The sequence below is a fragment of the Poecilia formosa genome, unplaced genomic scaffold (assembly GCF_000485575.1).
Source record: "Poecilia formosa unplaced genomic scaffold, Poecilia_formosa-5.1.2 Scaffold47, whole genome shotgun sequence".
NCBI classification, from domain to species: Eukaryota; Metazoa; Chordata; class Actinopteri; order Cyprinodontiformes; family Poeciliidae; genus Poecilia; species Poecilia formosa.
In genome coordinates, this window is record NW_006799986.1 from 1,551,000 (window position 1) to 1,557,073 (window position 6,074).

A 6,074-nucleotide genomic window follows, 5' to 3' on the forward strand; every position below is an offset into this window, starting at 1 on the left:
GTGCTGTGTGTGTGTGCTGTGTGTGTGTGTGTCCTCTCGACGTAATTAGAGCCGATTCAAGGATGTTTTCTGTCTAGATAAAAAATCACTTAGGAGCCAAACCTGAACATAATTGTTTTGAAAACTGGCTGGGATCTTTCCGTCTCCCATGGCAACCCCGACACGCCCGCCGTCGACATTTCGGTTGCAGCAGCGAACGGCGGCGGTCAGAGACGCTGCAGCTTCCCGATGCGGCGGTTAAATTGTGTGGAATGGCTCGCCGTTAACAACAAAACACCCTTCCTCCTCTCAAACTACTGTTTTTTCTTCTGTTTTCCCTTTCAGGAGCCATTTGCTGTTCACGGTTCCTGGTCTTTTACAGAACCCCTGTGGTCTCTAACTGCTTCACATCCAGCATCAAGGTCAGAGGTTCACACCAACCTCACTTCTCTCCTCAGTTAAATCTGATGCCACCAACATGAGAACTGAGAGGATTAACAAACTAAATACGTTCAGCTCATACATCGGTTCTACCACGCACCGTTTCTGAATCAAAGTTTCTAAAGAAGATCAAGTTTATTAACTAGAATCAGGTTAAATCAGTTTTTGAAAACTGTGATGTTTCAACAGCAGCAGTGAAGAGCCATTAAAGACGGTTTGTTAATCAGCCGTTTCCTCAAACTCAAAGGTGTTACTATGTAAGTAAACTGAATTCAAATAGAATGATTTTCATTTTAAAACCTCTGAAACTGCTATTGATAGCAGCGGGCGACCCCTTTAAGGCTTCATGCTTAGCAAGAATACAAAAAGCACCATTTCCTCAGAAATTGATTTTTTTTCTGACCTGATTGTCCAGTAGACGAGGCTCGATTGGGGACCAGAACTGCAACAACCAAACCCTTTAGCAGCTTGTTCCCCTCCTCGCCTGAGGGGGCGCTGCACCGAGCAGGAAATTACACAAAAATCTTTGAAGAAGACAGAGGGCAATTTTGTTCTTTATGAAATGTAAGCAAAACGTAGTGGTGTCGGATCTTAGCTGGTTTAGGATTTCTCTTTTGCCTCTGGCTAAAGACCAGGAGCCGTTTCTACCGCCAGCGCTAAGCTAGCTTGTTTGTTGTGGCTGTATTTACCCAGAATGCCCTGCTCTGTAGTCCACTTCCTGCTTTTGGGGAATCTTCAGAGACTGTGTAATGTGGAAAAAGAGTTTCCTGTGCAGTTTTATTAAACTCTCTGATTTCAATAGTTTAAAAAATCCACCGCATTCTAGCGCCAAATTTTTATAAAAATATCTGAACCTTTTTGTGTGTTTTCACTGAGCAAATTTATTTTTATAATTCCAATTTACATAAATTTATTGGGTGAACACATTTCTTTCTTTCTAAACAAACAGCTGTTTATGTACAGAAAAAATAATTTCTTTCCTAAAATTACATTTGAAACTGTTTAATGCTAAAACAAACCGACTTTAAAGCACCTGAGAGTAATTAATGCTGATGACATAAATGTGTGAAAACCGGATGGTTTGCGTTTTACTGTTTTCTAAATATGATGTAGGTTTCCGTGTCTGTGGAGAAGCTCTCACACATTAACACGTCCAGAAGCTGCTGACAGATGATGAGGAAAGCAGGGAAACGGAGGCCAAACACTGCATGTGACTGCGTGATTTGTCAAAACAAATAATTAAAATGTCAGACTTCTTCTCTCTTTTCCTCGTCTGTCCGGTTTGCGTTGTTCTGTATCGATTGAAAAACATCTTTAATGTAATAAAACGCAGCGGCAGCCGCTTAATATTCACTGAGCGTTCTGCATATCAGCGCCGTTAGAGACGGCGGGCACCTACAAGCTCACAGCAGCGTTTCTGTCTTGTACTTTAATTCCTGGGTGACGGATGGAGCTGTCAGCCTCAGCTGAAGAACTACCTTTATGGAAAATTGCCTCAAAAAAACCAAAAGTCTGATTTAAAGCCCTGCTGCCTGTAAACTGCTTTACCAAAGTTACATAAAGGAGACGCAGTATTAAATCTTTGTTTGGCCTCCGGGGTAACAAAATATTCCTCTGTTGGTTTTGGTCCCAAAAAGATATTAAGAGAACTGATGGAAGAGAACAAAGCCCACAAATCAGGTCAGCAGCAGAAGACTGTTGTTTTTAAAGCTGGATTCACAGTTTACCTGAACCACATTGTTCAGAGTTTTATCTAAAGTTTGGAGAAGAATAAGTAGGTTTAAAAGTATTGTTTTATCTGGTTCCTGTTTATTTTGGTTAAAACGTCAGTGCTATGAATAACTACAGGTGTGCATTTTGTTTGCACGTTGTTTCTGCGTATGTTCATCTGTACTTATTTATAAGATCAAAAAACAACAAAAACATATTTGCTACAAGCTATCAGATGTTTGGTTGCAGTCGATGCTCATCCAGTTTTTCCGTTTATTACTTTTTCACACAGCGCCATGGAAGTTTGGACTGTTTTCCAGAAAAATAAAAGCTTTGCACTTATTTTATGTGTTCTGGAGACATTTCAGTTTAATTAAACATTAGCCAAACATTTAATTGATTGAAACGAATTTGGACGTTTTCACAGTTTCTGCTTGGATTCCAACAAACGACCCAGAGTTTAAAGAGTCTCTTTGTGCGATAGAAGAACGGAGAGAGAGAGCAACACAGAACGATTTATCCAGCTGGACTCCAGGTTCGTCCTTGGGAACTGCCAGCGTCTGAAATGAAGGTGCCACAGAAACTGAATGAGGAGCCGGAGGGTCCAACCGCCCAAGGACGTCCATCAGTCTTCGGACGAACAGAACCAGCTGGACCGCTTCCTCCAATCCCTCATCTTTCACTTTCAACTGAAACAGTCAGACAGCTGAGGGGAGATGAACACGGAGAGGAATCGGGGTGGATCCCATCAGAACCAGCGGGGATACCACGGGTCGAGGTCGGGAACAACGAAGAGCAAAGACAGAAACATTGAGATGTGAATATAAAATAAAGATGTGGTGCAGGGATGGAGCTCTAGTTTCCATGGGTTTGCTGGAAAACGAGGACTGGACTCCAGACTGGTAAAAACTGCAGCCTGACAGGAGCAAAAGACGTACAATTAACAAAACAAATGAAAAATGCTGCAACCACAGGAAATGGAAACAACAAATAACAAAAACTGAATAAAACAAGCTGCAAACTAAATCCACATAACGGAAGTCCTCCAGACCACCAGGGGGAGCCTGGAGCAGGGAATACTACCTACAACAACAGTTTATAATACTGTAACACATGAAGTATAACGCACCATTTCTTTCTTCCTCCAGATTTCTTCTGGACATCCCGTCTTTACTGAAGGTCCAAACCAGGTTATTAAAATTAACTAAAACGAACAAAATGACAAAAACTGACAATGAAAAAAACATTTTCGTAGCTGAAATAATTAAAAACGGCAAGTAATGGGGGAAACTATAACCAACTGGGACCATATCCGGAATATCTTTTGTTTTCATGTTTATGGATATTTATCAGCCTTTTGAACTGATGTGAAATAAATTTATTTTCCCCACAAAAGCCGTTTACAGCAGCGGCGGCACTTATGCTAGCCCACAAAACGGTGACAGCAAAATCTGGGATAAAACACCAGGTTGGTCAACAATCACTGAATATTTTTTTACTAAATTGTATCTCCTGTTGAGTATTCATTACCAAATCGATGGCAGAGAATCACAAAACGCAGCACAAAAATGAATCAAAGTATGAGAAAACTGAAACTGATAGAAACTTGTAAACACACTTTAAAAACGACTTAAAGCTAACTCAGCTAGACAAGCAAATAGTCACAACAAACTAAAACTAAGCTAAAAAAGACCCCCAAATTTTATAACTTTGGTCAAAGATGATTTGCTGATCGACTCCCCCTGGTGGCCTGGAGGACTTCTGCTCCTGTTTCCTGTGTTTGTAGCATTTTGTCATTTTCCTCCTCAAGCCTCTGACAGCAAACCCAAAAGGTTAGACCCAAGTCATACCGCTTAGAAGACGGTTTTCCTGATACCGACCAAAAATGTTTGTAAACGCCTAAATTTAAGGAAACCGCAAAAATAAAAAATACATTTTTTGCCAAGTTTTGTGGCATTTAGCAAACAAATAATTTTGATAATTCTATCTGATATAAAACAAGAAAGGTTTGATCAGATTTCACTTCAGACAGTGAGAAAAAGTCTTTTATTCATGTAAATATCTGGTTTCAACTCCACCTAAAGTTTCTGCAGATTTTGCTTACCTCTTACAGAACTACTCCTTTAGCTTTCCCCAGATCACCATGGTTCTGTAGCTCTGAATTATAAATGTATATTTGAAGAAAAGTCATTAGGAGGGAAGCCATGATTACAAAGGTAATTGCTTTTCTAGCAGTCATTACCAGAGCAATGCTGATTCACATCTGAACAATGCTGAGTGAATTTGCATTACGGCGACTAATGAGCAAACATTTTCCTTAAAAACGGCTCCCGAAGGCGCCATGGAAACGGCACAAACAACACATTCGGCGCCAGCAAAATGGGCCCTTTAAGAGCTGATTGGCTGGAAACCCGACGACTCAGCAAACTGAGGTGTAAGCACAGATGAATCGGATACATTCTCACCGTTATTGGAGTGACGGCCGAGTTCACGCACAGAAAACATGAGTGAAGTGTTTCTGCTACAGAAGGCAGAAACTGCAAACAGGAAGAACTGAGAGCGTCGCCGTTTCAGCACCATGGAGAGCGACAGCAGCAGGACAGCTCCAGCAGAGGAACAAAAACAGATCCATGTTATTATTGATCATCTATTAAAGATCAGAAATCATACTGTTTTGAAATTCTATCAAGAACTAACGAGAATCATTTACTTTTTAAATTTTTACTGTTTATGTGTAGAGAGAGACGGAGGAGATCGTTTCCCTGAGGGAAAAACCCAAAAGTAGTTCATAAAATCCATCCATTCATTCATCCATCCATTGGCACGTTCTGCATGTTTTACATTTAACCTCTTAAGATTATTTTACATTACTATTTTATACTGGAAATGCATAAAAATGCAAATAAATAAATTCCTTTTTAAAATAAAACCTTTTCCTGCCTGTAACACATCATTCCTCTAGTGAGCAGGTGATGGTTTGTAGCAGAGGATCCATCTGCAGCTAAAAACATCAACAGTTTCACTGAAGTAATGAAACGTCACTAAAAAATGTTACTTGAAGAGTTCTGTTTAGAACAAATTTACAAAGTAAGAAGGTTTTTATTTTAAATGTGTACATTTTTATACATAATTACTGTTATGTTCCTTCAGTGAACATCCTCCAGTTTGGATCCTTCAGCCGTTCTAAGCCTGTTTTCCTGTTTGAACTTTGACCTTTGGCCTGTAGGGTCTGAGCTCAGCGTGGTTTCTGGACGTCGCCTCTGGATGGTTGGCAGCTGATGGTTTCATTCACTTTGGCTTGGCGAAACAGACTGCTGGTTTCCTGGAGGAGCTCAGACTGGTGATCGGGTCATTGATGCGTCGTTCATTTCAGAGTGGATTTATGTCACTCTGCTACCTGTGTAGACCAGATCATTTATGGTTTTAATAAACTGTAATAGCCGTTTATAATCCAGGTTGGTTTTTATTTTGTGCAGCAGCCAGAAAGGTTTTTCAGTCATTTCTCTGGTGTGGATGTGAAAGAAAGCTTCCTCCTCAGACTGAGCCCATTACGCCGCTGTCTGATTGCAGCGCATCAGTCAAACTGCACAGCTGCATCAACCCCCCCCGTCGCAGCGCGCCGCATGCTGGGGCCCCGGCTCCTCCACGCTCCCTCACAATATGGCCGCATGGTGTGCGCCGCACTCACACACATCAATTAGAGAAAAGGTTACCTTGCTCTGCTGCTGGCTGGCTCCAGCATCGCACAACAACTCTGGTTTCCACGGGAACCCAGGTGGTTTCCAACAGGTCACCTTCTCATTTTCTGGCTCCTTTTGGAAACAATAAAACCTGAAAATACTTTATTTATTTGTGGCGTAAATCGGAATTCGCCTCCGGTTTTCCACCATAATTAGCTGGTTGCTATCAGGATTTCTTTGGCAGAACGTTTGTGTTTATTTACC

General features: G+C 41.1%; 2 long non-coding RNA genes across 3 annotated transcripts in view; one reads left to right on the forward strand and one right to left on the reverse strand.

Moving 5' to 3' along the window:
- Positions 1-4,552, forward strand: part of LOC107836256 (uncharacterized) — a 19,463-nt gene extending 14,911 nt beyond the window's left edge. The window contains exons 3-5 of one of the 2 annotated variants that reach the window (XR_001662126.1): positions 325-401; positions 2,558-2,908; positions 4,467-4,552. This is a non-coding gene — a long non-coding RNA (uncharacterized LOC107836256). Of the gene's footprint in view, positions 1-324; positions 402-2,557; positions 4,087-4,466 lie in introns of those variants that run through there. The other variant, XR_001662125.1, reaches the window with a different exon arrangement.
- On the reverse strand, positions 2,482-4,473 carry LOC107836257 (uncharacterized). The gene is made up of 2 exons (XR_001662127.1): positions 4,235-4,473; positions 2,482-2,836 (listed from the first exon to the last, which is right to left on the reverse strand). It is a non-coding gene; the product is annotated as an uncharacterized LOC107836257 (long non-coding RNA).
- Positions 4,553-6,074: the final 1,522 nt, after the last annotated feature.